Source organism: Protopterus annectens, chromosome 1.part0, assembly GCF_019279795.1.
Source record: "Protopterus annectens isolate FY-2018-M chromosome 1.part0, PAN1.0, whole genome shotgun sequence".
NCBI lineage: Eukaryota > Metazoa > Chordata > Ceratodontiformes > Protopteridae > Protopterus > Protopterus annectens.
Window position 1 is genome coordinate 1,894,663,869 of NC_056725.1, and position 15,551 is coordinate 1,894,679,419.

A 15,551-nucleotide genomic window follows, 5' to 3' on the forward strand; every position below is an offset into this window, starting at 1 on the left:
TGAGGCGTCCGTGGTGATAGTCTGGCTTGGGTGAGGGCTGTGGAAAGGCAGACCTCTGTTCAACTGACAGGCCTGAGCCCACCACAGGAATTCTTGCTTCAGGCATGGAATTATTGGAATTTGGGTTTCTAGGCTGTGCTTGTGCTGAGACCATAAATTCCTTAGGTACCATTGCAACTTCCTCATATGTAGTCTGGCATGTGGAATCAATATTATGCAGGATGCCATGTAACCCAGGGCTTGCAGGACTTTCCTTGCTGTAAGCTGGTTCTGCGTTGTTAATGCCATGAAATAGAGTGGTAGTTGCTTTTGCTTTTCTGCTGTGAGAAATGCCATTTGATCTGATGTGTCCAGTTCTGCACCCAAGAATGTTATCCTTTGGGATGGTACCAGCCTTGACTTTTTTATGTTGACTGTGTATCCCAGGGTTTGCAGTAGGTGAATAACCTTTTCCAAATCTTTTCTTAATTTGATCTTGTTGTCCGCTTGTATCAGGTAGTCGTCCAGGTATGGATAAATTTGAATTCCCTGAAGCCTGCAATGAGCAATTACTGATGCCAGGTATTTCGTGAATACTCTGGGCGCAGTAGATAAGCCAAAGGGCAATGCTGAGAATTGATAATGCTCTGATCCTGCAAGAAATCTGAGGTATCTTCTGCAATCTGGTCATATAGGGAAGTGCAGGTATGCCTCCTTGAGATCTAGAGTCACCAGCCAAGACTCCTTGCCCAGCATGGGAAGAAGTTGTTGTAGGGTCAGCATTTTGAATTTTGGAACAATGAGATATGTGTTCAAAGCGGACAGGTCGAGAATAGGTCTCCATTGCGTTTCTTTTCTTGGTACCAGGAAAAGTCTGGAGTAAAATCCTTGTCCTTGTTCCATAGACGGTACCTTTTCTATAGCTCTCATCCTTAGTAAGTGGTTGATTTGTCCTAGAGCGTTTTTTTTTTTGGTTTGGTGGTAGGTTTGGCATTCCTCTCTTTCTTGGTAGAGTATGGAAGTGAAACCTGTAGCCTTTGTCTATTGTCTGTAAAATCCATTTGTCTCCTGTAATGTAATGCCAGTTTACTGAAAATAAGGCTAGCTTTCCACCTAAGGGTGCTTCCAGTTGTTCCCTGGTAGGCGGTATCAGCGCCAAGTCACTGTGACTGTCCTGTGGAAGTGGTAGTAGCTGGATCTGTGGCAGTACTTCTCTGGTTGTTAGGCTGCCACTGGCGCCCCTGTAGGCACCTCTGGATTGACCTCTGCCTCTTGGGCGCCTATTTCTGCCTCTCTGTGCTCTGGAGGTGTCTGGAAAGGACCAATTCTTCGAAGGCCAATTTCTACTAAACCTCGGAGGCTGGACCTGTAAGAAATCCTTGACTGTTTGGACAGATTTTGCTTTTTCTTCCACCTTCCTTAACACTTGTTGTGCAGGGGAGCCAAACAAACTGTGTTTCTCCATGGGAGCATCTAGGAGCTTTGACTTTACATGGTCTGGTAAGGATTGCTCTTTTAACAATGCATGCCTTCTGATCACTGTACCAGTCATAGCTGATCTAAAGGAAGCCTCCAGTGCATCATAGCCACATTTTAAGGAATGATTACTGACCTGCTGAGTGTTATGTACCAAATCCTGAAGGGACTTACAGTCTATAGGTTCAGGAGAGGACAGTTTTTTATTTAGCTGATCTAACAAAAATTCCTGATACTGAATCATGTGGAATTGACAGTTTAAGGCCCTAGCCGAAAGAGTAGCAGAAGTATAAACTTTTTTACCCCATCTCTCTAATGCTCTAGATTCTCTTTCAGAGAGGAGGTGGTTTTTGGCAGAGGCAGCTGCTACAGCTTTGGGGCCCTGTGAAACAGTTTCTGGATCTGCAAAAGGAGCCTTATACAAGTGATAGTGAGTGTCCGGGACCCTGTAGTATCTGTCGGGCTTAGCAGGGGCCGGAGGAAGAGAGTCAGGGGCAGTACAAGCATCATTAAATGCATCATCCACAACTGTTAGTACTGGAGGAATGGCTAAAGGCCTACGCTGAGGTAAATGTAAAAAGGTCCTTAATCTCTTTCTGGAATCAGAGAATTCCTGACCCTGCCATTGAAAATGTTCTCTCATAGAGTGTAATGTCTCTCCAATGGAAAACTCTTCAGGAGGGGAGGCCGAGGGAATAGATTCTTCAGCGTCAGAATCCTCGTAGGCCGAATAAGCCGCCTCCTGGTGGTCTGACAGTAGAGCCATCAGTGGACTCATCTGAGGAGTGGGGGTCAGAGGGCTCAACCCTGGGCCTTTTGTCTGGAGGTGGTTGAGAGCCCCTGTCCGGATGAGGTTGAGAACCTCTAATTAAGGAGATAAGATCCTCTGCTAAGCTAAGAATCTGAGAGCCAGTAGAAGGTCTCTGAGAGGTAACCTTGGGAGGCAAAGCTTTAGTAAGTTTAGCGGCTTTAGCCCTAGAGAAAGCCTTAATGGACATGGATGCAGGAGGTCTGGCTGCACCACGTGCAGGAGTAGACTTGTCTAAAGGAATGGTGTCAGAAGGTTCCTGGACACCAGTTTCAGTAGGTAATTCAATAACACTTGGCCGGGGCCTCCAGGGCCGAGGTAGTCGGTTGTGCGGTTTCGGTAATCGGAAGTACCAAGGACTCTGTTTCAGCCGAGACCAAGACACTCGCGGTAGGCCTGACCGTGGTTTCAGATGAAACCGCGGCCCGCGTGTGTCGGTCCTTGTCTTTCCGTTTCTTAACTAAATGCGAAGTCGGAGTCTCCGACGGCATCTTGTAAGCAAAACTAGCCCCAAAGAATTCCTCTGCAAACTCCGACCGACGTCTAAGAGTTCGTCGGTTGAAGGAAGCACAGGCTGAACAGGCCGAGACATCGTGGTCTGGGCCTAGGCATGGGAGGCAGTAAGAGTGGAAATCCTTATGAGGTATTTGTTTCCCACAAGTTAAACAATTATTAACTTCATCTGACATCAACTGAGGCAAGAAAGAGTCCCCAACGGGGTACTTAGCTTTTTCGAAGTCTTCGGTAGCTGAATCACAGGAGCTGGCCGACCGGCACTTGCGAACTGCTTCTGCTTCGGGCACCACGCGGCAAGAAAGACTGAGGAAAATGGCGTCGGCTGATGCTTTTATACCCCAGACGCTCTGACGCCGGGGAAAGTGCGACATCAGCCGAGGCCAGACCCAGACTTTGGAATCCGGCCGACCGAAGGGCTGCCTGAGGCAGGACAACCCATATGTGATGACTGCAGATGCATCCTTGAAGGACATAGTGTACAAGCGAGTCCCTTGGGCTGTCCCCCAGAGGCGGATTCAGGGCAAAGTAGCTTCTGCATTTCGCATTCATGGGGGATGCAAACAGGTTGCAGCAAGGCTGGCCACATCTGCGGAAAATCATTTCTGCAACTTCGTCTTTGAGACCACTCGTGCGGTGACAGAATGGCTCTGCTCAATTCGGCCGTCATCACGTTGGATTTCCCCGGGATATGCGTTGCTATCAGAAAGCGCCCGGTGGATACTGCCCACTGCCAAATTCTCAAGGCCTCTCGACATAGGGGGCAAGACTTGGTTCCCCCTTGTTTGTTGATGTACCAGACCACATACATGTTGTCTTGTCTGTATTGCAATAGTCCCTAGAGGCAGAGAATCATGGAAGTGCTGCAAAGCCAAAAGCAGTCTTGCCAACAACTCCCGATGTCGTTCTTAATCATTATTATGGACTCTTGCAAGAAAGATGATCTCTGGTGGTTGACCCAACCCACAAGTTACATTGGGTCGACCATTTTGTTTCTCACCCGTCAGCCACAGTGACCATAGACGCTTCTCTGAGCTCCGAAACATTGATATGCAACTGTGACCGTCTCCGACCAGGTGCCTTGGGCTGTTCGCCTTGGGCTGTTCTTCCCTGAAAAAGCCCCCCACCCACCCTATCAGAGAAGCGTCCATGGTCACAGTGGCTGACGGCGGGGGAGAAACAAAATGGTCGACCCAATGTAACTTGTTGGTTGGGTCAACCACCAGAGATCATCTTTCTTGCAAGAGTCCATAATCATGATTAAGAACGACATCAGGAGTTGTTGGTAAGACCACTGGGTGAAGAGTAACCACTGAAGAATCCTCATATGCATACGACCCAGAGCAACTGCTATGAGCGTAGCTGCTATGGTACCTAGTAGCTTCAGTACTTGATGGGCTGGTACTTTTCTTCTCTGCAAAATGTCTGAGACCCGGTTTTGGAGAACGGTTATTCTGTCCAGGGGCAATTTTACTGTGGTGGTGGTTGTCTAGTTCTGCTCCATTAAATGATATACACTGCGATGGTGACAATGCAGACTTTTCGAAATTGATACTGATGCCCAACAGAGCAGAGATTGAGAGTGAGTGTGTGGTCTCTGGACAGAATTAGTTGATGCATGGAGGCAGCAGTAAGGAGCCAATCTAGATATGGAAACACTCGGAATCCTAGACGCCTCAGGGGAGTAACTATTACCATGCATTTGGTAAACACTCTGGGGGCTGTTGAGTCCAAAAGGCAGTGCTCGGAACTGGTAGTGACTGGCTCCCAGCCGGAAACACAGATTATCTCTGGATGGCCTGGCCATTTTGATATGGTAGTAAGCATCCGTGAGATCTATAGAGCACATCCAATTGCCCACTCCGAGGAATGGGGGAATAGACTGAAGCGTGACCATCCAGAACTTCTCCTTTACAAATGTGTGGAGTCTACTGAGATCCAAGATGGGCCTCCAGTCCCCTGTCGTCTTTGGAACTAAAAAGAATCCCGAGTAAGTTCCTGATCCTATCTGGTCTGTTGGGACTGGCTGGATGACTTTTCCTGCAGCCTCTGGATTTCTATGGCTGCTTGATCCCTGAGACTGGGTGAACGTCTGGGATTTTTTTCCCCAACACGTGGGTTTTCTAAGAATGGAATAATGTAACCTCTGGTAACGATGCTTTGTACCCAAGAATCTGTTGCAATTCCTAGCCAGGCATCCAGATACAAAGCTAAGTGACCCCAGACCGCCTCCAGAGTAGGACAGTCAGGCCTCCTTTCAGGAGTGCTGATAGGGATTACCAAGGAACTGATCCCCGTCGCCCTAGTTCTGCAGACCCACTCTACCGCCAGGGTGGCGTCTTCCATTATTACCCCCTCCTCTGCCCCTGGAGGGGGGTTCCCTATATGTGTTCTGGAAAGCTCCTTGGGACTTTCGGAACCACATTTTTCCATCTTTTTGCCCTTTGGTGTATGGTCTAATAGGGGTGGAAAAATGGACTCTAACGGCAGATAGTCTCTTTCCGTCTTGCTCACACCTAGTGAGAGTCTCCTTGACTTCTGGCCCAAAAAGAGAAGAGCCATCGAATGGGGTGTTGACAAAGGAAGACTTGAAGGCTTCCGCAAAGGAGCATAAGCACATCCAGGACTGTCGCCAAAGAGCTATCGCTGAACCTGCTGCCCCGACTTGAACCATCGGCTGCATAGGAAATGAGCCGCATGGACGAGTTCACTATGGAGTTAAGGGTATTAAGTTGGGCTGTCACCTTCTCAGAGACAGCTCCATCTGTATTACCCTGCAGAGCATCTCCAATCTCTTTTAGGAAATCTCTTTGAAGATGGGTAAAATGAGTCAAGTAGTTAAGCGATCGCATAGCAAAGGTCGCAGAACTAAAGATGCGTTTCCTGTATCTGTTAATCATCCTGGAATTCCTATTAGGAGGATGGACAGTAGTCTTTCTTGGTGGCCATCACCACCATGGCATCAACCGGGACTCCCTTAGTGAGGAACATCTTGTCATGGGGGGAGGTGATAAACTTGCTGGGCCTCCAAGGGACCAGTTCCATAGTATCAGGAGACTCTCATGCCCTTCGAGCAACCAATTCCATTAGTTGGAAGGGTGGAGTCATCCAGGAGGTGGAAGGTTGAGACCCAAAGGACTTCAGGAGCACTGACATCCTCAGTAGGGCTAACAGACTGCCAGTCACCCCTCTGCTTTAGGGCTTCCAGGATATCAGCAAAGGAGATAACCTCTGAGGGGGACTCTTCCGATTTCTCCAAGTCAGTGTCTGATGTCAAAGACTCCTGTGGGGAATCTAAATGCTTCCTCTTACAAAGTCTCTTCCTGGAAACTTCATCAGTGGGTGCTTCTGGTGAGGTCTCAGTAGAGCAAGGGTCATCCCGATGGGGTTACCTGAGGCTCTGGGTCTCGACGCTTCACAGGGACCTGGGATGTAGAGGCAGAAAGCGGCACTTTAGGGGAGGAGAAGGAGGGACCTGACGTGTGTGTTTTGGATGACATAACCCTCCTCATAGCATCGAAGGCACCACTGCTCCGACCAGAGGAAGCCGCCAGTTCCGAAGACTACAGCAACTTCCCCAGCACAGAGACAGTGGGCTCCGAACCAGAGGACGGAGCAGAGCTCATCTGTGCTGAAGCCCCAAGAGGAAGGGTCGGAACTGAAGCATCGATTCAAACCCCCCCCCCCCCCCGGAGCAGACAAGAGACAGTGTCGGCTCCCAGACTCTTCCAATGGAACAGAAGTCGTCAGGGTTGACTGAGCAGAGGGCACTGGAACAGGTCTCGGCTCCAAAGGCTCTACAATCAGATCATCCTCCCCCGGCTCCGAAGACCCTGCTCGGCTTAGAGGAGTAGTAGTCACAGCCGGTGGAATGGTCTTAGGCCCAGAGGCCGGTTGGGTTGAAGCCGATAATTTAGCCAGTGCCAGGTTCGAGAAGACTCTGCACCACCCGGTCCACATCCACATCAGAGAGGGTCCTCAAAGAACGAATCGAAGAAACCGAAGACTCCACTGACTGAAGGAGGATAGGCGACTTCACGGTTTTGGAGACCGGCTCCGAAACACTTGCTTGGTGCACAGCTCCGAAGACTGCGGAACCGGCGACCGCACCTTAACAGTAAGGCTTGGAGCCGATGACTTGGGCTCCGAAGACACCTTAGAAGACTTCGACCCCTTCATTGACTTGGAGGTCTGGTCAGCCTTGTTCAAGGACTCCTGAAAATCTGGCTTCAATATGCCTCTATCTACCAGCTCCTTCGTTTCTCCAGTAAAACCCTACTACTGAAGGAATGGCAAATAGAGCAATCCTCCTGGAGGTGAACAGGCCCCAAACAAACAATTCACATGGGCATCCGTAAAGGACATCTGCATGCATTTTGGACACTTTTTGAAACCAGATTTTTTTTTTTTTTATGGTCAGACAGATCATAAACAACAGTAACACTATGGAAGAAAAAGATTACTGCAAACTCTAATTTCTAAAACCGTTCTAAGTTGTCAGATCCCTGAACATATATATATATATATATATATATATATACATATATATATATATATATATATATATATATATATATATATATATATATATATAAATAAAATACATCCAAACTAAGGCACTAAAACACACTATTAAAATGTATAACACACTATTAAGTATAAGGGGATAGGGATCAACTAAAGAATGGCCAAAGGCCTAAGAGTAACTGCTCTGAAAAGGACGAAACTGGTCAAACACTAAATAAGAAATATAAAGGCCAAGCAGCCCAAAAGCAGTACAATTGTAAAAGTTTTTAGATTATATAGCAACTATCAGCAGAATATTGCCCAAAACAGGTAAATATAAAACTGGCCCGTGCTCTCAGACGACCTCTGTTGCAGCGGCAAACTAGATCTGGGGTAGGACAGAGCATCATGGGATAGGGACCTGGCCTTGGGCTACTAGTAAAGTCGCTGACTCAGAGCCGATGGATCGGCTCCGAACCCATGTGTAAGAATGAACAGCGAGATTGAACAACTTCACATCTATACTCTCTCTCTTGTGCATCAGAGATTTACATTGATTACCAAAATGCCTCACTGCATTCTGAACAGATTCTCCAAGAGAGACCTCCACAATAGAGTCGAGAGAGGGAGTCCCTTTCCTCTGAAGGGAAAGTTTGTGAGGAATTGTCCAGGGAACAAGAAACCATGAGTTCCTCCTCAGGGAAAGAATCTGGTCTCTTTGTGGTGTGAAATGTAGTAGCTGGGTCACAAAACAGGGCAGCTTCAAGGCCATGACTACTTTAAATAAACCATGAGAGAAATCAATACATTCCTTTTCTTTGGAAACTGTAGGCGACGTCACATGTCTAGTTTTGTTTGCTTTCTTTTTAGGTGTGACATTGTCTTGGTAGTTTGGAAACTTGTCGAACTTCAATGAGAGAGCATGGATCCTCTTACCTGACTAGGATTTGTGGGACTCTGACTTGACCCTCCTAAATGAGGAGATTAAAGGCCTCAGGAGTCATACCAGCCCCCGACAGGGTCTCTCTAGCGTGTAACCAAGAAGGTATCTGATGGGTCTCAGGTTCTGCAACCTTAGCAGATGTGTCTGCCTCACATGTTGGGCTGCAATTCGTCTCAGGGTCTTGTGTTTCTTCTTTGGCAGAATGGAGACATTGGATGCTTGGGATTCTGCCATTTTTGGCTTGGACCAAGCGTTTTAGATGCTGAATTTCAAGAAATGTGTCAAGGGAAGAAAGCCTTGACCTAAACAGAAAAGGCACTTCATGTGCAAGTCACTGTATGTGATCTGCCTACCACACTCACACCTACCCCTGCTAGCTGACATCTAGTACAAATGATCTACACAAATCAAAAGTAGAGAGAAAAGGAAGGTTTCCCCAACAGGGTATAATGTGTAAATGTGGATTAATCTGCTTTCTAGTTGGTGGCAAGATAATCTGAGGTACTCGTGCGTACATTGGTCTATATACACAGATATGAACTGAGGTCCCTCGTTGGAAGTACAGCCTTGGGAAAGTAACACTTTTGTACGTCGGCCAGACATCAGTGGACTGCAAACCCATATGCTAAGAATACTGCAACAGTGATTTCAAAAGCAAGACATCTGATAATGCGATCCTGAGACCCCAACAGCTGCAGGGGATGCGGCTAACTGCCAGTTCACATTGGGTACATATTTGCTCTACACCACTGGGATCCAAGAAAAGAGAGAAGTGGTTTCACCTGTAGCAGAGACAAATTGCTAGCCTGCTGTGGTGGCAAAGGTTCTTTGCTCAACTTCTTTTAGTGGCTAGAAAGACAATGGGACTGGTAGTCTGTCCTACAGTCAAGCCAAAAATAATCGCTTTCCAGGAGAAATTAAACAAATTACCAAGTAGTTACTCCCCCCGAGTAGAAACAGTAAAAAGCACTTTATTTTACTTTTTGGAACTGGCAGTGTGTACTAAACACAATTTCTCCACAGATTAAATAGTTTTAGATAAGGTTTTCCCCTCCAAAAGCAATGGAACAGCACAAGTAGGAAGTAGATCCTCAAAAGCCTGCACAACAGTGCACGCTTTGGCAGCAGGAAAGCTCGGAAGGGCTTGGTGCCCAAACTAGACATTTAAACAGCTCAGTTCGAGCCATCTAATAGTTTGGGCAAGTGGAAAGTGCCCTGAAGCACTGGAAAGTGATTGGCAGGATATAATTCATAGAGTTTAGGCTACTGCAGCAATGCTCATATGATGAACATATGAAGTTCTAACGCGTCATGCTTTTTTAATCAGCCCAGATGCAAAACTCTTCCACAAACATTGTGACACCATCTTTTTTCTCCCTCCTGCATAGAAGCTGGTCTAAATGTGTAGAAGGCATTATAGCCCCTTTACCCTCCTGACTACTCTGCCAATTTAAACCAGATCTGTCAAAAGGCAGAAATCTACATCCTCCAACATGAACAAGACTTGTAGGAAATAGAATCTTTTGTTGACTCCTAGCACTGATCAGTAACACCTTCACATTATCCTTTGCTCTTACAGCTGCACCTACCAGTGTATCTGTTTGGTATTGCCTAAAAAGGCATTATGAGGGTGGTGGAGAATATCTTGCCCACTATTTGAAAACTTAGCAGGAAGAAGTGCAGACCATCTCTGGAGAAGCAGCATGGTCTCTTCTGATCATGTCCTCTCAGGCTGAGGAATACTGCATCCCCTTAAAATGACACAAAGCCAAGCCAATTATTGAAGTTAATTATTTTTTGCTCATATTGCGGTATCATCCACAGGGAATGTAGAGTGCTGCTCAGTGCTTGGCTCACACCGGTCTGGGACAGAGAGCTCCATCATATCTCTTCACATTGTCCAGGGTCATTTACACCCACATGTACTAGGACTGTCACACTGGTACTTGCTTTCTCAAGAATGTATGTGATCTGATTGATTCTTTTTAACATCTTTACTGAATTATTACTTGTGACAGACAAATTTACATTTATACAAAACATATCAAACTGTATTAACAAATTAACATTATACTTCACACGGTCCATGGTCTGATGAAGCGCTACCTAATGTGTGAAAGCACTTACCTTTTATAATAAATTTGCGAGTTTTTATTTCTATGCCTAGCTGTTTTCTTTTACATACTTTGTTGGTTCACTGCCACAGTTAATTCCTTGGGGGTTTATTCTACTTTTGGAATCACTTATCTACCCAATCATTTTCAGTCAAATATTACATAGCTCATTTAAGTCCTGCCTTCTTTTAAACCATTGTTCCCACAATTTCATTTTTTCCTGTGTAGTTTGTTCCTATCCTTTCCTAAAGATCTCAGTTCCAGTTCTCTCTCTCTATTACTATATTCACTACTTGTAATATATTTAGTTTAGATTTTGATTTTCTAGTCATTGCTTTTTTGGCAGCCACCATAATTGGACACAGCAAGGCCTTACCATGTCTAAATAATTACAATTCTGTTATCACAACTCAGAAAAATCATCTCCCTCATCACATCAATCCGCCCACCCAGCATCTCCGACAGTGCATCCCCACAGGGAATCAAGTCCAATAACCCATCGCACTTTCAGAAAAATGTTCCCCAAGTACCTCTTTCTTCCCCATCACACCTCCAACATTTGCTGTCCGAGGAAAAATTCTCTGGAGTCTACTTGGCGTATAAAATATCTATGTAAACATTTCCAAGGAAAACCCTAAATCTTCTAGATTTTGCTGCATATCTGGGAGACATGCATATCTCCTCCCATTGTTTCTTTGTGAATTGCTTATCCAGTCTCTTCCCAATACTTTCTAACCTCCTCTGATTCTTATACTTATCATGCAATATTTTATATCCTCTAATTATTCCTTGTTTAATGGCAGCTTCTGTTCTAGATTTTACTAGTGCTGGTCTTTCATTTAGGACCCCCCCCCCCATTTCTTTCTCTTTGCCTACACTTGGATATCAATCCTTGTTTAGCGACTGCCTTCCCTACCTACAGCCCAAATAAATTCCTGGCCTCTTTCCACCCTATTAACTTTCCCTCTCTAGTTATTTGCTATAACTTGGTTCCATTGCCAGTTTTCTCCAATAAATTTAAGCCGACTCTTGCCTATTGTCTGTACTCGTAAATGCAGTCATCCTTATTAGCAGAATCTCCTCTCTCCACTCCCTCCTTGGCTTAGTTCTTAGAATACGTTCTGCTACTTTATGGATACAATATTCTCTAAGATTGCGGATATTCTCCTTAAAGGCCTGCATCCAAAATCCCAGTCTCTCATTGTTTCTGGAGCTTCATCACTGTTTCGACATAATCCCTTTCCACTTTGAATTAGAGTTTTCTGCTTGTGTTATGTATAGGAGCCTTAACTTTGTAGCTCTGAAATACCCCTTCAAATTGGGTAATCCCAATCCGTCCTGTTCTACTGGAAGAATCAGCTTATCCCACTTGACTCTTGCAGTCTTTCCCTCCCAGATAAAGTCCTTTAGCTCTTTATTAACTGCTATACACTTCTTCTCTGGCTGATAAAAATATGCGGACTTGTGTACAAGACTAAAGAGATTAAAAACATTTGACTGCTTGTATGGTACTATTCATATCCATATAACAAAGTTTCCATTTTCTCAGTTTTTGTATTATCTTTAGTGTCTTCCCACATATCCTTAGCTGTCATACCAGAATCATTTTTACTCCATACTTCCAAATACTTCATTTTATCATGTCCCCATAAATATGGATACTACTGAACCAATTTGTGTGTGGGTACATAATTTACCGCTATCACCTTTGTTTTAGCTTCATTAAATATTGTATCCTGAAAAGATCTGAAACTGCCTCAAAATGTTCCATAACACTATAATGTTTCTTTCTGGTTTTAGGTTCATAGATTAGTACTAGGCTAACTGCCCTTGTGGGCCATTTCAAGCCTAGCCAATTATCCCAAGTGAGATTCAAACCCTGCACCTTTTGTCTGTAAGGTAAACACCTTAACCATTATACCAACCCTCCCATGCTGGTGTCAGGTATAAAACAATATTTACAAACAGACCCAGCCTTTCTCGACTACCATACCAATTATATCCTTGGATTTCTGAGTCCCTTAATTTTTTTTGCCAGTGGTTCTAAATATAATGCTACAACAAAGGGGAAAGAGGACACCCCTGCCTGGTTCCCTCTACTAAAGCAGAAATTATCAGAGAGAAACCCACCTCACCCACTTTAAATTTTGCCTCCGATCCCTCATATATCCTCCTAGTCAACCTTATAATTTTTTTCAGGAAATGCAAATGCTTCCATTGCCCTGCTCAAAGTCCCAGTTTACTCGGTCAAATGCTTTCTCTGCATCAAGATCCACCATTAACAATACATTCCGCTTCCCTCTGGATCACAAATGTTCTGTTAATGTCAAATGTTTGTCTCCCCTCCACAAAACCAAAGTGATCCATATCTATCAATTTCTGCATTACGTTTGTAATTTTTTAGCCATATAATCATGGTTTAGTATTTGAAATGGGCCTGTATGAATTTGGGTCTGATGGATCTTTACTCTCTTTACATATTACAGCTACTACTGCTTTCTTCCAGTATGTTGGTACGTCTCCTCCTCTTAAAATAATGTTTGTGATCTGATGGATTCTGGTATCAACAAGCAACTGACCGACACACTTTCCTTGCTCAGCCAGGCAAGAAGTACATCTGTCTGTCTTACAATGCAGTCTCCTAAGACTGAAATATTTCTTAGGGGAAATGTCTGCCTTATAGGCTTACCATCCAAGACTTTGGGATTCCTAGTGTCAATGTGAGGTGGGTAGGCTTTGCAGTCCGAGTGCTGCTCATGGCAATTAATGCCCGTGTTACATTTTGGAAATATTTGTGGTTTACGCAAGTTGGACTTTTAAAACCTCAGCATCAGATGGCTTGTACATTACATGGATTCTAGTGAGTTGTGTGGTGTGGTGAGGTGTTCTACCAACAACCCTGACGTCTTGGCTGTCTGACATTTTGTCCTCCAAAGCAATTATACAAATACATTTCTCATACACTGCATTATGCTATTTTAGTAACAGGTGATCAGATAGCATGAGAATTCTTACATTATCAAAAGATACCCATCTCAATCAGGCTGGCTGCAGGTATTATGGGGAAGTGTTGGCCCACTATTTCAACAAGTGTGATGTTGGAGGCGGGAATGTCTAACTACAGAGGGAGATAGCTGGTTCTGGTTCTAAGATGTAGGAGTGAAGGGTATCAGGTGGTGGTACCATCTGAATTTGGCAGTTTAGGTACAGAACTAAAAATGAGCTTTTTTGGGCTAAGTGTGGTTTGTTGCAGCTCAATGTGTCTTAATTGTGCTTAGTGTGGATTATTGCAGCCACAAAGTTATATTACCGAGGCTTGTTTAATTTAACAAGGCATCTTCACAGATAACCCACTCTAAAGCATGTTCAATGGTGGCAGTGTACTTAGTGCAGCCTTTTCGCTTTCCTTTTCAGTGGAAAACTCTTAACACCTTAGGGAATCATAAACCACTGCACCTCTTTTCTCACTGTTCAGGGTCTTCATTAAGAGAACTTAGAAGTTGTAGTAGAGGAGATGAGGGAGTAAACCAATCAGAAAAGCTAAAGCACTGAAATTGGTGGACCTCCAAGACTTGATCCTGCAGCAAATCACTGTTCTCTTGCCACAGTGAATGTAAACTACTAGTAATACTACTGATATTAGGTCACAGGTGGGCTAAAATTACAACCAACTAAAAAAATGGTAGGGATAACTAATGTATCAATAGGAGAAGTGTAGCTTGTGAAAGTTAATCTGCCAAACAGTGCATGTATCATGTGATAGGTCCTAAATGTTAAGTAGTCAATCTACTAAGCAGATCATAGCAATAAATCATGTGTAAACTGCTGCTAAAGTTATTCTGGTACTAGACACATGATTTTCTCATTAGTATCTTCAGAGCTATACAACTCTTACCCCAGTGTAGTCCTTTGTGTGTAATCTTTCTGCAATACTGCTAGAATGCCATCTCGTGCTTCACCTTGTAGCATTTTTTTTAAATAAAAAATAAATATAGCTGCCCTACATGGTTAGAAACTTTGACAGTACTTGTGCAGTTAAGCAGCAGTGATAATCACAATATACAGGTAGATGCAAAGCAAAGTAAATGTAACTGTTAAAACTAACACAAACTGAATTTAAAAAGTAAAAATATCCACCTACCTTCTAAGTATGATAACTGCCCTTCGTTCCTTGATGTCCTGCGGTCGAATGCAGTGTGTTATTTCATCTGCTGCATAACCACTACAAACAAAACAGTCAGTCAGTGAACCACTCTACTGATGCAACCGAGTAAAGCAAGGATGAATTTAACGGACATTTTAGTACACTTTTCTTCAGTCTGCTAAAAACTCAAACTGAGATTCACTCCATCAATTGTTTTTTAGTTCAAATTCAAAATGCCTTTTTTGTTTTACTTTTTACTTGAAGGTGGTCATGGTGCTCACCATAATGCCAGATAAGAAAAGTTATGCTGCAGGAACAGTCAGAAACTACAGTTGTGTACACTTACCATAAATGTAAATGCTAGTGTGTATTCATTGTTACACATCACACTTGGGTTATCTGCCTGCAGGTAGCCCTCAGTCGGCCTGAATACCAGAGTCGTGGGATTTCTGCATTGGATGCGGTCGCATCTTCCATGACGTCAGGTGTATAAAACATGAAGCAGACTCAATTAAATCAGTTTTTTCTTGCCCCAGATGTCAGGAACCCCCAAAATAGGAAGCTATTACATGGTGTGGAACATCTCCAGTACAAAGTAAATACCCCTGCCATAAAGAGGATAGGGAGAAAGGACAGAGAAAGCCAGAGGGCTGGAGGGAGGGAAACCAGGACTGCAACAGTGAATACACTTGAACTTCTACATTTATGGTAAGTGTACACAACTGTACTAAGATGTTCTTCGTGTTTCACTGTTGCAGTCATCACATTTGGGTTGTCTGCCTGCAGGTAGCCCTCAGCCAGCCTGAATACCAGTGTCTTCGGATTTCTGCATTGGATGCTGTCACTTCTTCCATGATGTCAGGTCGTCAGGGGTATAAAACATGCAGATGATGCCATTGCATCAGTCTTTCTTGCCGTGCGGTGTCCAGAGTGAAAGCAGTTTGCAAGTGCCAGTTGGCAGTATCCTGAAATGTTCATTTTCGAGTTTCAGACCCGAAGTCTTCAAAAAAGATAAGTACCCCGTTAGGGATAGTTTTTCTTGCTCTAACCGATGTCAGTAAAAGTTAA

General features: G+C 44.3%; 1 long non-coding RNA gene across 1 annotated transcript in view; it reads right to left on the reverse strand.

Annotated features, from left to right (window-relative positions):
* The window catches only part of LOC122800756, a 98,716-nt gene extending 84,135 nt beyond the window's left edge, over positions 1-14,581 (reverse strand). The window contains exon 1 of the long non-coding RNA XR_006364638.1: positions 14,481-14,581. This is a non-coding gene — a long non-coding RNA (uncharacterized LOC122800756). The remainder of the gene's footprint in view (positions 1-14,480) is intronic.
* Positions 14,582-15,551: the final 970 nt, after the last annotated feature.